Raw genomic sequence first — 24,821 nt, forward strand, 5'->3', positions numbered from 1 at the left:
AGAAGAAATACGGTCTCATTACGTTATTATACTGAATACTTGTGTACATGATGCCACCAAGTTCGTGTTCGACAGTATACTTCTCTATTTCCCCTGGGTACTAAGGAGAACTGGTCTTCTCATCTGCTGTTGATGGAACACGAGTGATGAACAGAGCTCTCTAAGATCAGCTTTTGACACTGTCTATTCAAATCTTGTTCCTCCCAGACCATGCCATGTCTATATTCAGATTTGGTCCTGCCCTCCGTCCTGTACCTTCATGCTCCGACACCAGTTGACTGGGTGAGAAGGGTTAGGCACTTTCCTGGAAGCCTCATGCTAACCTAGCCAGACACGGAAGTGACTTGGAACATAGGCATTTCTTGATGCTCAGTCCAATCTCAATGTACCCCCAATTCACATTTTCTTTAGCCAAATGCCAGAATGCCTGTCACTAATCCACCCCTACTTAACTGATGGGAAGTCAGAAAAGAAAGACAGCGTCCACCAAGTGCTGGCAATATAGATCTTATTTTCCAAATTATACAACGGGATGCAATGGGAGGACCACACCATCAGGGCTTCTGGAAGGGTGTCTGGTGTGACACGTACAAGGGCAGCCTCATCTCCATTAGCTTCCCCAGCCATCCTCTGTCAAAGACTCACACAAATCCTCCTAAACCAATGTACTGTCCTCAAGCACCAGAGTCATTTCAGGCACATCACAGCTCTCAGAACTTCCATTGTCATTATCATAGAGCTTCAGAGCAGCCCTCGGGCCACCAAAACAGATACCAAAGTTTGGGGAAAGCAAAATCATTTCTTCCAAGCCAGAGAAATTTCTTTTATTAAAATCCGAGATCTTCTGACTTCAGTATGCAAGCTGTCTTCACCCTGCATCACCAGAAAAGAATAAGAGAAATGTTCTCACGGAAAATACTAAATATTCATGAGACAAAGGAAAGAAACGGGGAAGCCAGGACTCCGTCAAGAAGTCAAGAAGCAAGACAGACAGTCTTTCAGTGAGGAAGAGGGGCTGGAGCCCCGCCTTGCCTGCTGGGACATATTCCCCCCACCTTCCTGCATCTCTTCTAGAAGTCCTGTTATCCTCCCAGTGGCCTAATCCAGTGTAAAAGCTGATAAGCCCACACAGGGCTCCAGGTCCTTGGATTCTCAAAGAAGTTTTTATTGTTCTAGGTTACAGCTGGACAGTGAGCTGGGTTTTCATCCGTAGGTGGATGGTGAGCCTTAATTAGGTTAATTGAGGCTTTGGCAAATGAAGAAAATTGTGCCGGTAGATTTCTTCGGAGCGTCTGTCTGTTTCCCTGTGGAAAACTTGCTGCTTCACTGTGTTCTTTGGTGGGAGGAGGCAGGAAAGAAAGTCTGGATTTTAACTTCAAGGTCCCGTGGCCTGATCCTTGCTGCAGATGTGAGGAGAAAAGGCAGCTCTCAGGTTTCTCCTCTGAGGGCTGCCTCAGGTGGAGAAGAATGTACTTCCCAGCTCCAGCTGGGCAAATTGACAAGGGGCAGGATGCTATGAGGTCTCAGACTCTGGGATGGCAAGAAGCCCAGTTTCTACCCGAGAAGGGATTATTATTTTAGCAAGTGGATAAAATATTTTGTTAGCATATAGTCATTGCATAAAGTAATGGATCTCAAAGAAAATGGGTAAGAATAGTGTTTCTCTTTCTATATCTGTCTTCCTTTAAGGCAAATTTAAGGGTTTGATTTAATTTTTGAAGTTAACATTAGTATATTCTAAGTATATATAATAATGAGCTTTATTATGGCATTTTCGAATGTACACTCAATGTATTTTGATCATCTTATTTACCCCTGCTTGTTAGTCTCTCTTGTCTCCCTCACACTCCTGTAGATCCGTGTCTGCGAAGGTTCCTTTTTCTACAATTAAATAAGACTGTTTGTTCTGCTGAAGGGAACCTTCTGCTTGAGCTGCGGAAGGCGGGCCTCACTGTGGGAGGCTTTCCTAGTGTTCAGCACCTCTGCTTTCTTAGGCTGAGTTCTGTCCAGCAGCATGGGTAGAGCAGATGAAGGAAGGTTTGACGGGAATCTCCCCTCCAGCATGCTGAGGACTTTGAGGGAGTAGCGATTTCTGCAATTGGAGAGAAGGTCTGTTTCCCAGGGTGTGTCCTCCCTCGCGTTGGTCACGACATGCCTCTGGAGCTTGCTGGGACATGCCGCTTCTTTAATGGAGGCTCTGTTCAAGTTAGATGGGCAAAGCCTTGGGTGGATGGCAGCCAGAACCATCCAATGGCAACAAACGGCAACTTTAGGAGAGATACATGTGGGAAAACAACACTCTAAGGCGAGGAGCCAACCCAGGGCGGGGATTCTACTGAGGATGAAATCCCCAAAATTTATCAGCCAAGAGAAGAGAGGGAGACAGAAAAACTCCCACCCACACTGGAGAGGGTGCTTTTCCCACTGGAGCCCACTCTGCTGCAGTTTGCTTCCCTGGTTTTTGCCACGAAGATCTTGCCACTTTGACCACAAGAAAATTCAGGTAGGGAGCAGCAGAGGTGCTCACTCACATCCCCAGGACTTGGAGGTGAGGTAGACAGATAAAGACTTCTGGGCCAGGCTGAATTGCAAAACAGGATCCCATCTCAAAAGGATGAAGCAAAATGAGAAAGGGTTCAAATAGCCAGCAGTAAAAAGAGGGGAAGGGGAATGAAGCTGGCAAAGATGGTCAAAAGTCACCTGACTCTGGAGGGTGGTGCTCTCAGCCTGTCCCAGGAGGACCCGCCCTCAACTCCTGTTCCAAGTCTGTACTCACTTTGCTGAGTGGCCCTGGGCAGGCCGCCGGAGCTTGACACTTAGATTGTATTTTCACGAAATGGAAAATTTTAGTAATCAGGGCAGCAGCGAGAGGGTTCAGCGGGTAGAGGTACCTATCACCAAATCTGACGAATTGTGGGCTCACTCCTTGGAACCCCAGTACAGAAGGAGAGAACTACCTTCTGCAAGTTGGCCTCTGATGTCCACACCATGGCCCTGGAGCATGCTCACACACTATATACACGCAATAAATAATGGATAAAGGCATGTAATAATTTTTTCTTAGAGGAAAGGTCTGGAATCAGACTTGCAATCCCCCTGCCTCAACCTTCTAAGAGCTGGTATTACATGCATGCACCACCACACCTGGCTCCATGTTCAACTTTTTAATTTATTTTTATTTTTCTATTTTATTTTGAGACAGGGTCTCACTTGCTGGCCTAGACCTCACTATGTAGACCAGGCTGGCTTTGAACTCACAGAGATCTGACTCAGTCAGCCCGTCCCCTCACCCTGAGTGATGGGATTAAAAGAACAAGCCACCACACCCAGCTCTGTTTTCACTTCTTGAGGAGCCACAAGCCATTTCCCCAGTGTCTATACCAGTTCACATATTATCAGCAATACACAAGGATTCCAATGAGAAACTGGACTTTTATCAGCAAGAGGCCGTATTCTATAGAGGAAATCTTCCAGGAAGCTGAATTTTGAAATTTTGAGAATGTGGGTGCTCAAAAGGGTTATCTTAGCACCTCGGGAGCCTCACACCCAACAAGCATCTCTGTGGGAGTAAACAAAAACAGGATGAGGTCTTCTCTAATTCTGCTTCACATCTCAAGCCTCTCTTGTTCTCAGCCCATGTGCCCTGCTGAGCATCCAATAGGCTCAAGGCAGGCGCAGTTGTTTTCGCTTTGCTTCTTACATAGCAGCATTAAAGAAGCTTGTGAAAGCTCACAACAGAGGAGGAGGCACAGAGTATCAGGCAGAGGAAGGTATGGAGAAGGCCTGTAAGACCCAGGAGTCAGCTGACCCAGACTCTGCCTGCAGGCTCTTTCGGAAGGCTGGGGAATGCAGGGTAGATCACTCCATGCACACGTGCAAACGGACACAGCTTCCGCCTGTGGGCTCTTTCGGTCAGTGAGTATCGCGGGTGGAGGAATGTTGAGGAAATGCAGGGTCGATTGCTCCATTCACGTATGCAGCCTCCAGCAGCAGAGGAGGGCGGAATTGCTTATGTCATATGCACCTTCACCTACAGCCTCCTTTGGAAGAAGGCGGGGAATAAGACCGGATGTTGATCAGAGAAGAAGCCGGTTGGGGAAGCAGAATCCTTGTATCTAAGAATTGACTCAAGTCATCCCTAGGTTTAAACCCTAGTTCTACTACTTGCTAATCCAGGGGGAGATAATAAGCTCTTTGGGCGTCTGTTTTTCCATCTGTCCAATAAGGGCAATGATAGAAATTACCATGGGGATTAAACGAGCTAATGAGTTTAAGATGTTTATCTGGGACCTGGTACTGTTCATGTTCTCCCAGCATCAGCAGCTGCTCTTTCTGGAATTCTTTTGGAGGTCTCTACCCCGTATCCGTCTTGGTCACCTCTCTATTCCCAGCCTCTAGCAGAGGGCCTGGCTCCTAGCAGGTGTTGAGTATATTTTCAACTTGACTTATGTAACAGTCTTTGCTGTCTGAGATGCCCCGTGCCACACTCTCCCTCATGACAGTGGGTGACAAGATTGAGAAGCATGAGGTCAGGCTGGTTGAAGGTGTTGCTCACCAGGTAACACCCAGAGACTGCATGCTCAAAGTCTGAGGAAATTCAAGCCGTGGAATGCACTCGACTCTGACTGCCTCGGTGAAGAACCTCTCCCATGAGTCCCCCTGGCCTTCTCTCTTCAGGGGAATGTGTCTCATACCATTTCTTCTTAGTCTAGAAAAAGGTGTGAAGTGATGGTGAGGGAGGGTGGGGGGAATGGGAGAGCTAACCAATAACTAGGTTACTGTTGGAAGCAAGAAGCTCTGGGGTGTTACAGCATAGCATGGAAATCAAACTCAATCAGGATAATTCACAAAGCACAAGAAGGGTTTGGGACCCTTCTTATCATTTCTTATCACAAAGAAATGATAAAGTCGTTCGGGAATAGACATGTTTAACTCCATTAAACCGTTGTACAATGTATACATGTATTGAACATCTCTTAATAGCCCATTCATATACATCATTTTGGTTTTTTTGTATGTCAGTTGAAAGTTAAAAAAGAAGAAGCAGTAAAATATCTAATATCATATATCATGTTGATAAAATAAAGGAAAAAAGCTTAAAGGCAAACATAAAGACTATAAAATAATAAGTTAGGGCATGAGCAACATCAGCCCCGAAAAGTTCCTTTCAAATCGACAACTGCGTATTGACTGTTACACACGTACAGCTTCGAGGCTCTTTGCTGGACACTGGAAATTCAAAGCTGAGCAAGACACCTCTGCTCTCAAAGGTCATGTTTTTCAGCAAATGGATGACCCATGGATATTCAGTGCAGAAAAATGTTGCACAGAAAGACTGAGAAAAATGACGCGGGAATGAGACAAGGGAGAAACCACGTTCAGCCGCCCTCGTCTGGAGGCGTGTCTGGGGGCGTGGCTTACCTCCCGGACTTGGAATTTAGCCGGGGAGGGTGGGAGAGGCAAGCAGGAGGAAGTGGAAGGCTTGGGAGGACAGAGGAATGACAGAAGTAGGTAGGAGGGGGGAAGAAAGCAGAGAGTGCTTGGCGGGTCAGTGAGTCACCAGCTTAAGACAGGTGACACCGAGAGTGGGTAGGAATGTCTAGAAGGTACACTTTGAGGTCTTGAGGGCTGGTGGAGGAATTTACAGAGAAAGGGAAGAAAGAGAAATTTTGAGTAGGGAAATGTTAATCAGGCTAGTTGTTGGATAACCCTCCTGGCAGGGATGAAGATATTCTAAACAGAGGCACTGTGCCTCTTCATTTGTCTATTAAAACCTAGGAAGAGGACCTCAAGGAATTTGAAGTTAATTCCTTAAGAGTCTCCTTGCGGGAGTGGGAAGAAAGGACAGTAGTCCTGCCGCCAGCCAAATTGGGAGCTTGTCTCTCAGGAAGATTTGTCTGCTAGAAGAGTTTCCACAGTTCTGTTGACTTAAACCACCTTGCAGGATCAATGATACGTGGAAAAAACAATGTCATGACCAGGAGTGCTTAGTCATGCTGACATGACACCCGTCTATCAAACCTAACCCTCATGTCAGGACCGCAAGATGGACTTGGGAGTTACTGAATCTCTTTGTTTCTCTTTCCAGTGTGACCACAATGAACAAATCTCTTTGTTTCTCTTTCCAGTGTGACCACAATGAACAAATCTCTTTTCTCTGTTTTTTTTGGTTTTTTTTTTTGCCATTACGCGTATCTATCTATCTATCTATCTATCTATCTATCTATCTATCTATCTATCTATCAAATTGATTTTTAATAAGATCTACATTTTTCTCTGCTCCCCTCCCTGCTTCTCCCCTCCCCTTCAACCCTCTTCCACGGCCCCCATGCTCTGAATTTACTCAGGAGATCTTGTCTTTTTCTACTTCCCGTGTAGATTAGATCCATGTATGTCTCTCTTAGGGTCTTCTAGGTTGTCTAGGTTCTCATGAACCTGTAAGAGAACTGGAACAGATTTTATAGCAAAAGGTTAATGCTTTAGGTTAAGAGATATGAACATTTTAGAAGGCAATGAAAAGAAATTGGGAACTCTGAATCTCTGAAGATTGAAACCTGTTTATCCTGGACTCTGAAGCCTGTTAAAGAACAGTACCTTGAGTTGTCAAATGCCTTTGGACAGATCTGGGAGGAATAAATGAGCAAAAGATGAGACAGCTTTTTAGCTAGCAGGCAATCCCAAATCCTCTTCTTGTCCTTGGAGAACACCAGTCTTAGAACCAGTGCTTGCCATTAGCTGTTGAGTACAAGAGGCCCAAAGATTTATTTTGTGTGGGGAAGATTTAGTCTACCTATCTTGGCAGGATGAGCAGATCAATTCCCAGATGAAGTATTCAGAAAACTGGAGAGGTAAAAGCCAATACCAGGCTGTTTTCAGTACTGTAGCTCTGTAGTAGAGTTTAAAGTCAGGGACTGTGATACCTCCAGAAGTTCTTTTATTGTACAGGATTGTTTAGGCTATCTTGGATTTCTTACTTTTCCATACGAAGATGAGTATCATTCTTTCGAGGTCTGTGAAGAATTTTGCTGGGATTTTGATGGGCATTGCATTGACTCTGTAGATTGCATTTTGGTAAGGTTGGCATTTTTACTGTTAATTCTGCCTACCCAAGAGCATGGGAGATCTTTCCACTTTCTGGTGTCTTCTTCAATTTCTTTCTTCAAAGATTTAAAGTTCTTGTCATACAAGTCTTCCACTTGTTTGGTTAGAGTTACTCGGAGATGTTTTATGCTATTTGTGGCTATTCTGAAGGGTGATGTTTCTCTGATTTCTTTCTTAGCCCATTTATTATCTGTGTACAGGAGGGCTACTGATTTTTTTTTGTAAGTCTTGTATCTTGTTGCATTACTGAAAGTGTTTATGAGTTATAGAAGTTCCTTGGTAGAATTTTTGGGGTCACTTATGTAAACTATCTTATATCATCAGCAAATAGTGAGAGTTTGACTTCTTCTTTTCCGATTTGTGTCTCCTTGATCTCCTCTTGTCTTATTGCTCTAGCTAGGACCTCAAGAACTATATTGAATAGTTCTTGTTCCTGATTTCAATGGGATTGCTGTGAGTTTCTCTCTATTTAGTTTGCTGTTCACCGTTGGCTTGCTGTATAAACATAAGAAATTACCTTTATTATGTTTAGGTTTTTCCTTGTATCCCTGTTCTCTTAAGACTTTTATCATGAAGTAATGTTGTATTTTGTTGAAAGTTTTTTCAGCATCTAATGAGATGATCATGTGGTTTTTATTTTCAGTTTGTTTATATGGTGAGTTACTTTGACAGATTTTCATATTTTGAACCATTCCTGCATCTCTGAAATGAAGCCGACTTGATCATGGTGGATGATGGTTCTGATGTGTTCTTGGATTCGATTTGCCAGTATTTTATTTAGTATTTTTGCATCAATGTTCATGAGTGAGATTGGTCTGTAATTCTCTTTCTTAGTAATGTCTTTCTGTGCTTTGGGTATCAAGGTAATTGTAGCTTCATAAAAAGAGTTTGGCAATGTTACTTCTGTTTCTATTGTGTGGAACAATTTGAGGAGTATTGTTCTTCTTTGAAAAATATCTTGTAGAATTCTGAGCTGAAACCATCTGGTCCTGGGCTTTTTTTGGTTGGGAGACTTTTGATGACTGTTTCTATTCCTTCAGAAGTTATAGGTCTGTTTAATTTGCTTATCTGGTCTTGATTTAATTTTGGCAAGTGATATTTATCCAGAAAGTTGTCCATTTCCTTTAAGTTTTCCAATTTTGTGGAGTACAGGTTTTCTAAATATGACCTGATGATTCTCAGTATTTCCTCCATGTCTGTTGTTATGTTCCCCTTTTCATTTCTGATTTTGTTAATTTGGATATTCTCTCTCTGCCTTTTGGTTAGTTTGGATAAAGGTTTGTCTCTTTGTTGATTTTCTTGAAGAACCAACTCTTTGCCTCATTGATTCTTTGCAATTTTTTGATTTCTATTTTGTTGATTTCAGCTCTCAATTTGATTATTATTATTATTGTCTAGTCCTCCTGGGTGAGTTTGCTTCTTTTTGTTCTAGTGTTTTCAAATGTCTCTTAATTCACTAGTGTGGGATTTTTCCAGCTTCTTTATATAGGCATTCAGTGCTATGAACTTTACTCTTAACACTGCTTTCATTGTATCCCATTTGGGTATGTTGTGTGGTCACTTTCATTGAATTTTAGGAAGTCTTTAATATCTCCCTTTATTTCTTCCTTGACCCATTGATGATTCAGGTGAGCATTATTTAATTTCCATGTGTTTGTGGGCTTTCTGGAATTAGTGTTGCTATTGAATTCTAGTTTTAAGCCATGGTGATCTGATAAGATATGTGGGGTTATTCCAATTTTTTTGTATCTGTTGAGGTTTGTTTTGTTACTGAGTATGTGGTCAGTTTTAGAGAAGCTTCCATGAGGTGCTGAGAAGAAGGTATATTATTTTCTGTTTGGGTAGAATATGCTATAGATGTCTGTTAAGTCCTAACATCTGTTAGTTCCCTTATTTCTCTGTTCATTTTTTATCTGACTGACCTGTCCAGTGGTAAGAGTGGAGTGTTAAAGTCTCCCACTACTAGTGTGTGGGGTTTAATGTGTGATTTAAGCTTTAAAAGGGCTTATAAAGGAGATGCTAGCAGCTGAAATGCACAGGAGACCCAAGAGAGGCTTGCTGGCACTGTGGAACCGAGGAGATGGCTTTATGATGAAAGACAAAGAGAAGACCCTGAGGTGGTAGTTGATGGGGTATAGAGAGCTAGAAGCATCTCTCCTCACTGGTCCTCAAGTGCTCAAACCTAACTCACTGCTTCAAAAGAAAGACCTGGGTGAGGTGGATGGGGAAGGAAGGTGCCCCACCACTCCCAGTCCTCAGCTCTTATAGGGCAGCTGTACTCTGCTTGGCAGCCTGTGCACGGTGGGATGCAGCGCCTCTGTCGTGAGTCTCCTGGAGTAAGGTAAGGACAAAGGTCATTAGCTTTGGATCCATTCTCCACACTCCACTTCCACCACTGACGCGGAGGATTTCTCTCTGCCTGCTTGACCTTCCCTCTCTTCCACTCTTCAGAGAGGATTCTGGCTTTGCTGCTTCTGTGTTTTTCTACTGGGATAGAGGTAGGAAGAAAAGTGGGTGAAAGCACTTGTTGGTAAGCTTTGGGAGCTAAGTTCAATCCATGGAACACCCATAAAGTTGTTCTCTGACTTTCACCTGTATACTGTGGCATGCGAGTGCCCACATACATCACACACACACATGATAATAATAACTAAAATTTAAATATTTCTTAATTGCTTTGGCTAATTCCAGAATTATTCTTCTGTATCTTAAACTCAGGCAATGAAATAAACAGAGGTATAGCACAGAAGAAGACCAGAAGATAAAATCAACCTATGTAATAGGAGCCAAGAAGGAACTGAGAGAAGAAATGTTATCCCGATTCGGGGAATATCTGCAGAGGAGAATGGGCAGATGAAGGACTCTGAGATCTGAAATGTGTTGCTGCAGCGTGGCCAGAGTGTGATTACCACCTCTGGACACGCATACTCTTATATGAGGTTGCCTTACTGAATATGGACTGGACTTGTCTACGACTCAAATACACTGGTGAGGACAGGCTGTCACTTCCATGATTAAGTGACAAAAGACTATTACCTCAGCCTTCTTAGTAGACTCTCTCTCATTACTGCTACGTTGGAATGGCTCACATGTCAAGGAACTGAAGGTGGCTTGTGGCCAGTCGCTCATACAGCACCACAGCCCTCAAAGAGGAACTGAGTCTTTCCAACAACCACTTCGTAGAAGTGAATCCCACCTGCTCCAATCTGGTTTCTATGGCTGTGATAGTGACCACGGCACAGTTGTCTGAGTCATTGCTCTGTTGCTGTGGTGAGAAACTGTCCCCGAGGAAACTTACAGAAGAAGGCATAACTTAAAGCTTACCGTTTCAGAGGGTTAACTCATGATCGTCATGTTTGGAAGCATGGCGGCAAACAGGCAGGCAGGCATGGTGTTCAGCAGGAGCTGAGAGTTTCTGCTTTATGCATAAGATGGAGACATGGAAAGAGAAACCGGGCCTGGCATCGGGTTTTGAAAGCCTTCTTTCAGTGACATACCCCCTCCAACAAGGCCAGACTTCCCAGTTCCCACCAAAACAGTTCTACCCACCAGGGAATCAAACATTCAAATGTATGAGCCTATGGTGATTATTCTTATTCCAACCATCAGCTGTTTTTACACAGCCCAGGACCACCTGCCCAGGGTGGCATTGCCTCGGTGCGCTGGGCCCTCCCACATCAATCGTTAATCAGGAAAATGTCCCACAGACTGGTCTCCAGGCTGACCCGATGAGGGCATTTTCTCAGTTGAAGTTTCCTCTTCCCAAAGGCCCTGGCTTGTGTCCACAAGCTAACTAGTACAACTGACTCCTTGTTAACTTGACCCAGAAACACGCCATTTCCAAGATCTCATGTGAGTATCACATATAAAATATAACTTTAAAATCCCCACAGTTTGCAGTTCTTTAAAAGCACAGTGGTCTTTGCTGAAGACACCACACACTTCCGACACAGGATGCAGAGGACCCAAGCTGAATCTGACCCGGAAGTCTCTTCCCTGAGATCTAGCATTCATAGTAGCAGAAGATGTGATGCAAGCTTCCAGGGGAGGGAAACAACCAAGAGTTCTCCCTAGCTATGACACCTGTGAGCCACAACAATTACCAGCATGGCATGATAACCCTCGCGGTGCAGTAGATAACAGGAAATCCAGCTCTCTAGTCGGGGGTCTGCTCAACAAGAGAGAGATCATGCCTGGTGCTGGAAATCTAGCCAACTGCTCGGGACTAGAGAAGTCATGGATCTTGGAGCAGAAACTGCAACCACTAGCACAAACCCTAATTGCATCCTAAGTATCTGTTCTTCCATCCGTACGTAAGTGTGGTTCTCAACCCTCATCAAAGAAAACGCTCTTTGCAGCAAAGAGAGACTGTTACCAAAAACTCCAACTGATCCGAAGGCAGAGATGCATCTTCGACACAGTTTTGGCAGCCCAGGCTCAGGAATCACTGTGGAAGAGGACTGGAAGAACCAGAGACACAAAGACACAGGAAGTTTGCTGTGAGACTGTCTCCCAGAAATATTAAAGAAGCTACACCTGTGAAGTCTCATCAACATAGCTGCTTAACATGACCTAAACATTCATGACAAAGACATGCTGACATGGAAGAGGGAAGTCTCATGAGACCTAGCCCGAGATAAGGAACTACAGGCAACAAAGAAATACGGAGAGAGGGAGGAATATTTTTCCAGGGAAGGGCTCTCAATAACAAGTGCTCAGCTCTGAAATCATATACAAACAAGTAACATTATATGGAATAAGAGGCTATATTTATAAATTTATGAGTATGTATATATGCATGCATGCATGTATATATGTATGTATAGAAACAATTAAAGAAAAAGAGGGCATGAATTTGCATGCAAGCAAGTTGGGGGTACTTGGGATGGGTTGGAGGGAGGAAAGGGAAAGGAAAAATCACATAGTTACATTATAATTTCAAAAATAAAAATATTTTAAAAGTACAGTGGTGTTTAAATTTTTTCAATACTTTAAAAGTAGAGTCTCTTTAAAATAGCCAATGTCTCTTTGGAAAGTTCAAAGTCCTTCTGACGTGGGCACCAATAGGTAAAAAATAAGTTAGATACTTTCTTACTCCAGTAGGGAAGACCCAGGCACAGACATAATCAAATCCAAACTCAAATTCAAACAGTGTGAAAGTTCAGTGCCTGATGTTACCTCATGGTCCTCTGGACTCTGGAGGGCCTGGGATCTACTTCTTTGGCTCTGCCATCCATAGCACCCACTGTGTGTCTCTCAGGCTGAGCCCAGCTCTACTCCACAGCCGCTGGCCCAGCTTCTCCAACACACTGTGGTCTCCACTGCTGCTCGGCTGCACCTCTCCACCGACGGTGTCTCCTGGTCTCTTACAGTGCCAGGCCAGTAAGCAGTGTTTGTCCATGGCTTCTGCTTCAATGGCTAGCTCAGGGCTCTTACACTGAGCTCTGTCCCTGACGTCCTTTCGTAACTGATCATAATTGTATGCGGAAATAAACCATCTCCTCCCCAAGTTGCTTTTGGTCATGGTCTTTATCACAGCAGCAGAAAGCAAATGAAGCTGCCACCTAAGCTTGGACTTGATTTTAGCTTTCAAAAAGTCTGAAAGGAAGATTGCAGCTGAGCCGTGCCTACAATCCTGGCCCTGGAAACTGCTCAGCAGTAGAAAGCTAATACAACCATGAACACTTAGCGAGAACCCGAGAACTGAGCGAAGGGCAGAGGTTCCACCCTAGGACATCAGGCGGAGGTGGGGAGGGCTACAGTTGAGAAGCCTTATGGAAGGGACCTCCTTCAGTCAGCACACTGGAGAAAGCCTGGGTCTGTGTTGGGAGGGATGGTGACTCAGGCTGCACCCTTTAGGATGTGACTACAGAGGCTGCCCTCGTTCTTCCTGTCCCCGTGTGGGTTGGCCTGGAACACTCAGTTCTCCTCATCCATCTCTGGCCTCCTTACAGCCTGTGAATGTGTACCTTCTGGAAACGCCTGCTTATCTTTGTGATACTTGTCTCTCAGTCTGTTTATTCATTCACAGAACAACTAGGAGCCGGGCACTTGTGTGTGCATGCTGAGGAGCTCTCTTTAGGGAGGGGCAGCATCAGAAGTGTTTTTAGATTACTACCCTACAGATTTTGGAATATTTGCATAGCTGAAGAGATGTTTAGGGATTAGAATTCAAGTCCACATATGCTGTCTGATAACTTCACATACTCTATGTAGACATTCTGAAGATAATTTTGCATCATACTTGTTAGTAATTTGTAAAGGAAATACCCTGTTTTAACATGTTGGCAAATTCCAGATCTTGGACTATTTGAGACTTTAGATTTCAAATTAAACTTGCTCGGCCTGTGGCGTGTAGGTATCCACTAAAAAGCGATGGCCTTCACACCCTTTGGAATTGATTTTGGCTTCAGGGTTATCTTTTCAATCTCTCCTCAAACTTCTTGCCTGGGGTAACTTTCACTGCACATCCCTTGATGGGTCTTCATGGTGTATCCCTTGTCCCTCCGTGTGACTCCTTCATCACCACCAGGGATGTGGAGTCGCATGAAGGCTCAGGATGCACTGAATTCCTGGCCGTGTCTCCACCTGCCCACTGCCCACGGCTCTCATCTACTTGAAATGCTTAAGCTCCCCACCACCAAAAGTAAACCCATTTCACCAACCCCTTCTCTCCTGCCCTCCCAAATCTTTGCTCTCATATCTCCCCCACTACATTCAGGTTATATATCAGCAGTTGTGTTGAGACAGAGTCCTCTTGTGCAGACCAAGCTGGCCTAACACTTAAGATCTGCCTGCCTCAACCTCCCATGTACTGAGATCACAGTGACCATCACAGTCTGCCCTCCTAAGTAGCAATACCATCATCTGCCCAGACGGAAGAGGGTTCTTGTCCACGCTCTTTCCTCCTGGCCTCCCCTGACTTCCTCTAATCTCACTACATCATATAGGGTGGCTGAGTGCATAGCCATGCTTGACCATCTCTTAATTTTCTATTTTCTTTTACCAGGTTACACAAGGACCTGAACCTGACTTTCAAGTATTGGTGCTTGCTTTTCACTCCAGTCTCAGACATTGACCTCAGGTGGTGTTCCCCCATGCCGACTGTGCAGCCCTGGCTCTCAGGGCCCAGGGGAAAGGGTCCACACTGGTGAATGTGTAGCCAGTCCAAGTTGCCATCAAGCAAGCCACATGCAGCACATGCTCACAACCCCCATCTAAGTACTGGTCTCCCGAAAGAGCCAGAGATTGCACTGGCAACATAGCCCAGAAATCCGGCATTTCAAAACCACCACAACTTTTTTTTACTGCTATGGCTGAATCAGGAAAATCTCTCTAGGAGCTGCAGCAAGCAGCCAGCAAACAGCAAGACGTCGTGTTAAACTCTGTATTTTTTTTTTCTAGAATTCCTTTTTAAGCCTTCTTAGGTTTTATGTGGAGTTAGTTGCCCACGTTGGGCCGCCAATTGTTACAAGGAGCGGATCCTTGTTTGTCCCGGCTGCCTGGCTAGCTTAGCTCCAAAATAATCACACAGAAACTGTATTAATTAAAACACTACTTGGCCCATTACCTCTAGTTTCTTATTGGCTAATTCTTACATCTACTTTAACCCATTTCTATGAATCTGTGTATTGCCATGTGACTGTGGCTTACCAGCAAGATTCTAACCAGCTTCCATCTCAGGCAAAAGATCCATGCCGTCTCTCACTCTACCCTTCTTCCCAGCATTCAGTTCTGTCTTCTCCATCTACCTAAGTCCTGCCCTATCAGGCCCAAAGCAGTTTCTTTATTCATAAACCAATGAAAGCAACACATGAACAGAAGAACCTCCTACACCAGTAACACACCTTAAAATAGTGTTCCCCAACACTTAGAAGCCATTCTCATTCAAACCACTAGATCCCCCAAATTCGTGTCCACCAGAAACTTATACCAGACCTTATTTGGAGCCAGGACTTATCTTAGTTTGTCTGAGCTCTTATAGCAAAACTCTCAAGATTTGGTAATTTATAAAGAAAGTAATTTTTAAAACAATACAACTGTCAGGTTCCACATTTGCTGAAGGTCTGTTTCTTGTGGGTGGTGCATCTGGGTGCTCTCACGTGGTGGGTAGTACAGAAGAGCAAAAGAGGGAGAAATACTGTGTCCTCACAGTTAAGCAAGGAGACCGAACTCCACCCATGAAGTCCATACTCCCTTTGCTGGATATAAAGATTTCGCCATACTCTTCTGACCTCATTCTCTGGCAACCTCTCCCAGCAGTGTATGTTTTGGAGCCCTTTTGAGAACGACTGTCTCTTCCCTGTGTCCACACCAGGCAGGAAGAGTCTGTGGAGCATCCCATTGGGGAGTTGGCATCATGTGAACATTTTCCACTGTCTGTGGCTTCCACAGAGGGCAGTGTATGGAAGCTTTGTTCTGGAGTTTGCTGTTGCCCCCTCTGCCCAACATCTGGGCAGTACATTTTGTTTCGTTATCGAACAGGACAACACTGCAGAATGTAGATAACAAAGAAGGTATTATTATCCTAATAATCCTAGCTCCAGGGACACATACAGTGAATTAGGAGAGAGAATAAAAACCAGGCAAACCTCCCAGGCTACAGTATTAGAGGCCCCTGGGGCACAAGGCAGCCCAGAGGTGAGAAGGCCACACTACTGGGAGCTCTGGATGCTCCTCAGTCTGTGCTCATTCCCTCCAACTTCTGGGAGGGTCCTCTGCTAACGAGTTTCATCGAGTCTCTCTCGTGGGTGGGCTCCACCAAGATGACCTTCCTTTCCTGGAGACAGCCAGTAGAAAGGACTTTCAATGTGGAAGAACAAAGGCTCAGCTCTTGTCTCCACTCAGGACAGCTATGAGGGGCCACCGTCCCCACAGTGCCCCAAGAAGGAGACAGGGGCCCTTGTACTCAGGCCAGTTCCTCTCTTTGAGCATGGCAGCTGTTGTTCTTGAGACCCTCCTCACTTCCCACACTCAGTGTCTTCCCCCACAAATATTCATCTCCCTAAACCAGTCATCTGTGGAGGGCCCTATCACCTCTGTGGAAGAGAAACAAAATAGGAGGAACCTATGCAGGCCTCCAGAGACCCCAAGGCTCAGTCTTGTACAAAGGAGTTGAGGGAAAATTATATATGGTCAACATGAGAGACCAGTTGAATCATCCCCAGATTGCCCACAGGCCCGAGCTTCTGTCAGAAACCTGCAGTGTGGTTAGAATCATTTATGTGGTCAGGGAAGTCGGGCAGTGAACCTGACCTCAGGGCTGGGATAAAAAGCCTGTTATGTTCTATGTGGACTTTCAGCTAAAGCTACAGGGGCTACCACGACAAAGATGCCATCATGGTGACAGTGAGCACCCATCTCCAGCTCTCTCTGCAAAGTCCTCAAGAAAGGGAATTGAGTTGAGTTGGGGACAAGATCTTGGTAATACATCCTGTCCTTATTCACTAGGAAATCACGTTGACTAACCTAAGTGGTTGGTCCAAAGCCAATAACGAAAACAAAACCTAATAAAGAAACAATAGAGACCCGAAGACAGGCTTTTAACACATGGGGAGGGGTGGAGGGGTGGGAGGCTGGGGAACATTGCTTAATCTGCCCTGACTTTGTGAATCAGCTCAGAAACTATGACTTCTTCAATAGCCTCTTGCAGGAATACACAGTCTCACTGTCTCTTCTGAGTAGGAGTTATGATTTTCTTCAACACAAAATATCACTTATATTTTATAGTGTCTTTGTTAGAATTTCTTCACTGAGAGGGAGGGAGAAAGGGAGAGAGAGACAGAGACAGAAGAAGAGAGAGACAGAGACAGAGAATCAAAGTTGAGCGGTAACTTGAAGAGAAGTAAATCTCTTGGCGTTACTAAGTCAAACGCTGTAGAGACTCTCACCAGATCTGAGACAAGTCACAAGGGATTCAGACTTTCCTGGGCTTCAGTGGAAGCAGCATTCAGTTAATTCCTAGAAAAGACATCACAGAGCCAGTCCACAGCTGCCAATTAATCTAAGAGGACACATTGGCTCCCAGCGCCTTCTCCTCTTAGGGAGAAGAAAAACTAAGCTTGCTTCTAAGTTAGCAAGAGAATTTACTGCTGTTCTTCAGGGAGTTCTGCCTTTAATAACGCAGTGGTAAAGTCCTTCCTTATGTATGCACCCACACTTGCGTGCACTCGCACACAAGGGCACGCGCACGTATGCACACACGCACACACAGACACACAGGCACATAGACACACACACAAAGACACATAGATACATAAACAAACACACACATTGCAGAATATTCCTTTACCTGTGTGAAGATACGTCACTGTGATTGGTTTAATAAAGAGCTGAGTGGCCAATGACTAGGCAGAAAGAGGTTAGGTGGGACTTCTGGGGGAAAAGAGGTCCTGGGAAAGAAGAAAGGCAGTGGCGTCAGCCGGACACATAGGAAGCAGACTGGGCAGTACAGAGTAAAGGTAACTGAGCCATGTAAAAGAACGCAGATTTAAAAATATGGGCTAATTTAAGTTATAAGAACCAGTTAGGAGCAAGCCTAAGCTAAGACTGAACTTTCATAATTAATAATAAGTCTCCATGTCATTATTTGTGAGCAGGCAGCCCAAATCCATCAACACACAGACACACAGAAACACACACCCTCTTGCCCAGTGACAGAGGACTCTCGCTTTGCTTTCCTCTCTCTTTTTCCTTCCCTCCCTTTTTCTTTCCCTCCCTCCCTCCTTCCTCTCACACATACTTACTGAACCTTTGCTGCATGTCACACGCTTGCCAGGTGACCTGTCAGGAAACAGAGAGTCATGAATAAGTAAAACAGCATATTAGATATCTCAAATCTCTGGGCAACCGTCAAAGGGTGCTGGCGAGGGGCATTGGGATTCTAAATAAATAGTCAGGAAATAAGTAGCTGAGGCTGGACACAGTGGTGCACACCTACCATCCCAGCACCTGGGAGGCAGAGGCAGGGAGTTGAAGATTTGAGGCCAACCTGAACCACAAGAGCAAGATTCAGTGTAAAAAACACAAAGCAAAAAGAGCAACAGCAAAAACGTGAGAAGCCAGTGAGGGAGGGGGTCTTATAGGCATCTGAGGGCAAAGCAGGAAGAAAAGAACCACTAGAGCGGCTATGGTCAGAGCCAAGAGGTGGCAAAGGGGACAGGCTGAGAAAGTCGTGGGGCTGGTCGGTCGGTCTTGTCCTTCTTCCAATAGTTAGTGTTTGTATATCACAGATACTTGAGATAATTTTGATGCCACATTAAAGTGCAGTTTATCTTGACTCCTAGTTGCTTTGGCACCTTGAGGCTGATGCCCACTATCTTGTCTCCCTCCCAATGTGGATGTAGTTACTTACATGGAGCAGGGGTGAAGGGCAAAGGAGGAAGAACGCTAGGAAATCATGTTGGAATTAAAGGGGGAAAAGGACCGAGGGGAGCAGGGCTTTGACTCTGCATCTAACAGGAAGCCATTGGAGTACTGTGTGCTGCCACCACTGTTGAGGGTAGGGGCATAGAGATTTAGAAATATGGTAAAGGATATGAAGATGTGAATGAAAATAATAAAATGGAGAAACATATAGAATAGTACCAGGAGGGAATTGGCCTGCGATTAATTTCCAATTGTTTTAAATGCCCCTGACCCAAAAAGGTAGGAGTAAGACAAAAAGCTACCTAGACTAAATATCCTGAAGGCAGCCATTTTCCAGGTAACCTCATATAGACAAAAGAAGGTTGTATGAGTTATCTTAATATCAAGAGAATCAAGTATTCACATCCGGAGTTGGGACATGCAACTACACTTGTCAACCATTTTGAGCAACCTCCAAAGTTTTTGACCATCAGACAAGGTAGAGATAGGCTTTCATTTTTGGGCCTCCACAATTCCTCCCATTTTATTAATTTTAATAAAGCCTTGCTTCTGCAACAGGACAGATGGAAATATCTGCCTTAGGTGAATACTATTCTGTTTCCCAGACTTATTTGTCTTTAGTAAATGTATTCTAATCATATATGTTCATGTCTTAGGTACCTGGGAAGAAAAAGGATCAAACCCATTTTTTTAAACTTTGATATTTATTTATTTATTATGTATACAATATTCTGTCTGTGTGTATGCCTGCAGGCCAGAAGAGGGTACCAGACCCCATTACAGATAGTTGTGAGCCACCATGTGGTTGCTGGGAATTGAACTCAGGACCTTTGGAAGAGCAGACAATGCTCTTAACCTCTGAACCATCTCTCCAGCCCTGATCAAACCCATTTTTGACTGTTAGCATCTGTAAGCAAGGGGTTAAGAGAGAAAGTACCTCTGGGTTCTGTGTCTCTGAGCCAATTTTTTGTCAAGAGGGTTCATCTGCAATGAGATAATGTTTTGTGAGTAAACATACTCCTAATGGTATTCATAGCTTTTTTTCCTTTGTGGAAACAAGAGTGAAACCCCTTTCCCAATGTAGCACATCTCCTGGTTTCCATTCTGAGGTTAACACATCCTTAAAATATACCAGCTGATTTAATTCAGAAGGTTTTTTATTATCCAGTGTCTCTCTGCTGCCTTTGTTCCATTCTCATTAGCATTAAGAATATTCAAAGTTAATAAAGCATTATGCAATTTATTTCTGGGGGGGTATTTTTCACCCCTTTCTATTTGTTTAACATAGTTCAATTTGATCTTTTGATAACTGCCTGACCTGTAGGATTATTATAATATCTTATATTATAATAAGTAAAAAACTGTTTCATTTTCTTAGAGACACATGCAGGACCATTATCTATCTTTATTTGTGCAGGTATACCCATGATGGCCATAACTTCTAATTAAAGTGTGATTACTGAATCAGCCTTTTCTGAGCTCATGGTAGTTGCCCACTGAAAACCTGAATAAGTGTCTATGGTATGGTGCACAATTTTTTGTAAAGTGGAACACATCTATCTGCCAGATTTCATTCTTTTGAGTACCCTTTGGGTTACTCCCTTAACGTAGTGGTGTTTGGTTATAGAAAGAACAAGTAGGACATCTCTTTACAACTTCCTTAGCTTGTTCCCATGTAATAGAAAATTCTTTCTTTAAACCTTTGCTATTGACATGATGTTTTTAATGAAATTCTGAGGGCTTCAGCACATTTCCCATCAATAGTCGATCAGTTTCTGCATTACCTTGTGCTAGCAGACCTGGTGGACCCATATGGGATTGGATGTGTGTTATGTATATGGGACAAAGCCTATTCCTGATTATAACTTGAACCTAGATGAACAATAAAGTCAATTCTGTACCAGCTGGTATAAATTCAGTGGTTTCAATATGTAAGACAACTCTTTCTGCATATTGCAAATCAGTAACTATATTGAGAGGTTCTTTAAAATCTCTTAGTACCATGAGAATAGCATATAATTCTGCCTTTTAGACAGAATTATAAGGGCTTTGTTCCACCTTACCTAAATCTTCTGATTTGTAACCTACCTTACATAATTTATTTGCATCAATATAGAATGTACAGGCTCCAGTTATTAGTGTGTCACATATAATGCAGGAAATGATCCAAGTAGTTCTCTTTGTAAGGTTAATTCTATTGCTTCTGGGATGATTGCTATAATCTCTCCTAAAAAACTAGCACAAGCTGTTTGCCATGGTTCATTGTCTTTCCATAATTTTTTAATTTCATCAGTAGTAAAAGGCGCTATAATCTCTGCTGGGTGTTTTGCTAGTTGACAAATTCTCAATTTTCCTTTTATAATTAATTCAGAGACCTTTCCATATAAGCTTTTAACTTTTTACTTGCTTTATGTGATGAAAAGATTCATTCTAAGATAATATCCTCCCTCTACACTAAAATTCCTGTAGGGGAAGTTCTGGAAGGCAATATGACTAGAATGCAGTTAAGATTTGAATTCACCCAATCCACATGTGCCTTCTGTAATTTCTCTTCAACCACTGTTAATTCTTTCTCAGCTTCAGCTGTTTATTCCCTGGGACTATTTAAGTCTTTGTCACTATCTAAGGTTTCGTTTAAATGAATTATTAGATCAGGTATTATCCCAATAGCAGGTGATAGACTGGAAATGTCTCCTAGTAATCTTTGAAAGTCATTAAGAGTCCTCAATTAGTCTCTCCTAATTTGTGCCTTTTGTGTTCTAATTTTATGTAAAACTGATTTATAACCTAGGTAATGGACAGAATCTCCTCTTTGCATTTTATCAGGAGCAATTTATAATCCCCATTTTGACAAAACTTTCTTTACTTCTTCAAACATTCTTTCTAAAATATCTATGTTTGAATCAGATAGCAAAATGTCATCCATGTAATGGTAAATTATAGATTTAGGAAACTGTTTATGTATTATTTCCAGTGGCTGACTTACAAAGTATCGACACAGGGTGGGACTATTGAGCATTCCTTGTGGGATGATGGTCCATTGATATCTCCTAGTAGGCTAAGAATTATTATAAGTTGGCACTGTGAAGACAAATTTTCTCTGTCCTTTTATTGTAAAGATAAAGTGAAAAACAGTTTTTTTTTAAATCAATAACTATAAAAGGCCATCCTTTAGGTAATGGGGAAAGCAAAGGAATTCCAGATCATAGAGGACCCATAAGTTGTATTACCTTGTAGACAGCTCTTAAATCTGTCACCATTCTCCATTTTCCAGATTTCTTTTTAACAACAAATAGAGGAGAATTCCAAGGGCTGGTTGATACTTCAATACGGTGAGCATCTAGTTCCTCCTGTACCAGCTGTTCTAAAGCCTACAGTTTGTCTTCTGTTAAAGGCCATTGTTTAACCCATATTGGTTCCTCAGGTAACCATTTTAAATGTAGGGCCTTTGGTAACTCTAAAGGGTTGCTAGTTGCTTTGTGTTCTTGTACAGCCTGAATGGCTAGTGACCTTCTTTTATATAGCACCTAATATTATCCTTCCCAGAAACATGAGTTTCTGGGACTGCAGGAATGTTAATATGGGTATTCCATTGCCACAGCAGGTTATGACCACAGAAATTCATTGTGATATCAGCCACATATGGCCTCAGCCTTCCTATCTGTCCTTTTGGCCCTATGTATTCAACCCAACTTGTGCTTTGTTTCACTTGAAATAGGGTTCTAATTCTTAGGAATTGAACATCTGCCTCTTGAAGAGGTCAGTTTGGATGCCAAGATTCCTGAGTAATGATAGTCATATCCACACTCATGTCCAGTAATTCCCCAATTACAATGTTAGTTATAAACACTTTAGATTTTGTCTTTGATAATTTATAGAAGTCTACTAAAATATACGTTTCCTACTTCCTATTGTAATTTTTGGTTCATCCTCCACGTTTACTCCATTATTCAGAGCAGAGTGATTTTTTTACAGCAGGTAAAGGATTTTTTAAAAAATTTTCCTGGTGAGACAGGTCCTCCACAGTGATTGGGAATGGCCAGACCATGTTTGACCTTGGGATCGATGAGAGGCTCCCCAAAGAGTTTCCCAATAGTATCAGTTGTCTTGTCTGTCTTTTGCTGATCTACATTCATTGGTCCAGTGTTGGCCTTTGCCACATCTTCTACATAATTCAGAAGATTGAGACCTTCTATTTTTGCCATTCCCAGAGGAAATATTATTCCTAGGAATTCTTTGTCTACAATCCCTTCTCAGATGTCCTATTCTACCACAATTAAAACATTTGGCATTTTGATGTCTCCTCATACCTTTGGAAATTGCTTCTCCTACCCATGACTCAGTATAATAGTCAAATGTCTCAATGTTCATTGTATGTAGGATCTGATGTGGGAGGCCATGTATGCTGTGAATATGTTTTATTGCCTTTGGTTAATAAAGAAGCTGATTTTGACCAATGGCTTACCAGAGTAAAGCCAGGCTTAAGGAGATAAATAGAAAGAGTAGGCAGAGTCTTGGAGAAGCCTTGTAGCCACCACCAGGGACAGATGCTAAAAGTTTGCCTGGAGGCCATGACCTCATGGTGATGCACAGATTAATAGAGATGGATTAGTTTAGGATATAAGAGCAAGCTAGAAATATGCTTAAGGTATTGGCCAAACAGTATTACATATAATATGGTTTCTATGTGGTTATTTTGGGTCTAAATAGCCAGGAATGAATGAGCAGCCTCCCCCAACAAGGATCCATTTACCCATTGGTGCTGATCTAACCTTTAAATGTCCAAATATATTTTTGCATTCTAAGTTGGCATTTTCAAAAGCCAGAGATTCAATAAGTACTCATCTATCATCTGGGTCTGTTACTCCTCTTTGTACAGCCTTAGTTAATCTTTGTAAAAAGTCATTAAAGTGTTCCCTTTGGCCTTGTTTAACCCTAGTATATGATTCAATTCTTTTTCCTATTCTTGAATCCTGTCCCAAGCATTTAAGGCTGCTGTGTTGCATAGGGACAAGATGTATTCATCATAAAGAATTTGCTCCTGAGGCTTAGCATAAGTTCCCTTACCACGAATTTGATCTTGGGAATCCTCAAATCCTTCTGCTTTTTTCCCCTCTTGGTCTAAAATTTTTGCCTCATCTCACTAGCATTGTTTCCATAGTAGTTGTGGCCTGTCTTCCAGGACCACTGAAACTAATTGAAGTCAATCTTGTGGGGTAGCCTTATTGCTTGAATCCCATGTTTTTACCATCTCTCTAACAAATGGTGATTGCAGGCCATAAGATACTACTGCTTGCTTAATTTCCTTTAGATCATTCATACCTATAGGTTGCCATATATATTCTTTGAATTCTTTTGGGTAATTAGTACTGGATAGTTTGTCAGAGGAGATTACAGGGTATATAGCTAGAACCCTTAGTAAGTCATCTCTGACTCTGATATGTACTAGTGAGGCTAAACCCTGTTCTTGTACCTCCATCCCCTGCTCAGTAGTTCTGATAATTTCCTCAATTTTTTTTAAACCATTATCTTTTGTAACGCTTAAATCTCTTGACCTTTGAATATTTTTAATGAGTTCATCAACTCACAGAATCTCTGGTCCTCATTTTTGACATATGATTCCATGGTATGAAATTTTTCCATGAATGATAACTTTTCATCCTTGGATATTATTTAGATGGCATGCAGAGTGCCTTCCTAGAAAAATGACCTATCTTCTAACTTATCATAACTCTTTAACATATTTTAACTGTCAAATTCAACATTATGAATTCTTTGAGAGAATTTTTTAGCACCCTTTAACATAGATTGATTTTTTTCAAATTAATGTTTTCCTTTTCAACGGTATTAATTTTTTCAGCTAACTTTTGATTTTCAATGATGTAAATCCTGTCAGCTGGCTGTTTATTATTATACCATAATGACTCTATCATTTCTAAAAGTGCTTCATTCTTGTCTCTGTTAACAAACCATTTTTTAAGGATATAATATGAAAAACAAAGCTGATTCCCAATATAAGATGAATGGAAACATCAGAAAAACCATAAAAGCTTTGCAGAATATCATTCATAATATAAGCAAAAAGGTTATTAAATTCCTGGATGGTGATATGGTCTGCAATTATATAACTTTAAAATTTATTGATATTTTTATTAATCAAATGGACTTACCTTTGTTATGAGATTTCAGTAAATTATTGTAGGTGTAATAATCTTTATTGGCCAGTAGGTGTGCAGTTGCGGATGCGTGGCCAAGAGATACAACCAGCTGCGGCATTAATAGTCCCGCTCCGTTCCGCGCTGGCACCTGCTTAAATACTGACAAATATGCTTGAGAAATTAAGAGCAATTAAG

General features: G+C 42.6%; 2 long non-coding RNA genes across 2 annotated transcripts; one reads left to right on the forward strand and one right to left on the reverse strand.

The window, feature by feature from the left end:
* The first annotated feature begins 1,771 nt into the window (after window positions 1-1,771).
* LOC146893815 (uncharacterized) lies at window positions 1,772-12,067 on the forward strand. The gene is made up of 2 exons (XR_015002680.2): window positions 1,772-2,503; window positions 9,820-12,067. It is a non-coding gene; the product is annotated as an uncharacterized LOC146893815 (long non-coding RNA).
* LOC146893816 (uncharacterized) lies at window positions 4,583-11,563 on the reverse strand. The gene is made up of 3 exons (XR_015002679.2): window positions 11,477-11,563; window positions 10,426-10,516; window positions 4,583-4,708 (listed from the first exon to the last, which is right to left on the reverse strand). It is a non-coding gene; the product is annotated as an uncharacterized LOC146893816 (long non-coding RNA).
* Window positions 12,068-24,821: the final 12,754 nt, after the last annotated feature.

The sequence above is a fragment of the Myodes glareolus genome, chromosome 8 (assembly GCF_982192425.1).
Source record: "Myodes glareolus chromosome 8, mMyoGla1.1, whole genome shotgun sequence".
Taxonomy (NCBI): domain Eukaryota; kingdom Metazoa; phylum Chordata; class Mammalia; order Rodentia; family Cricetidae; genus Myodes; species Myodes glareolus.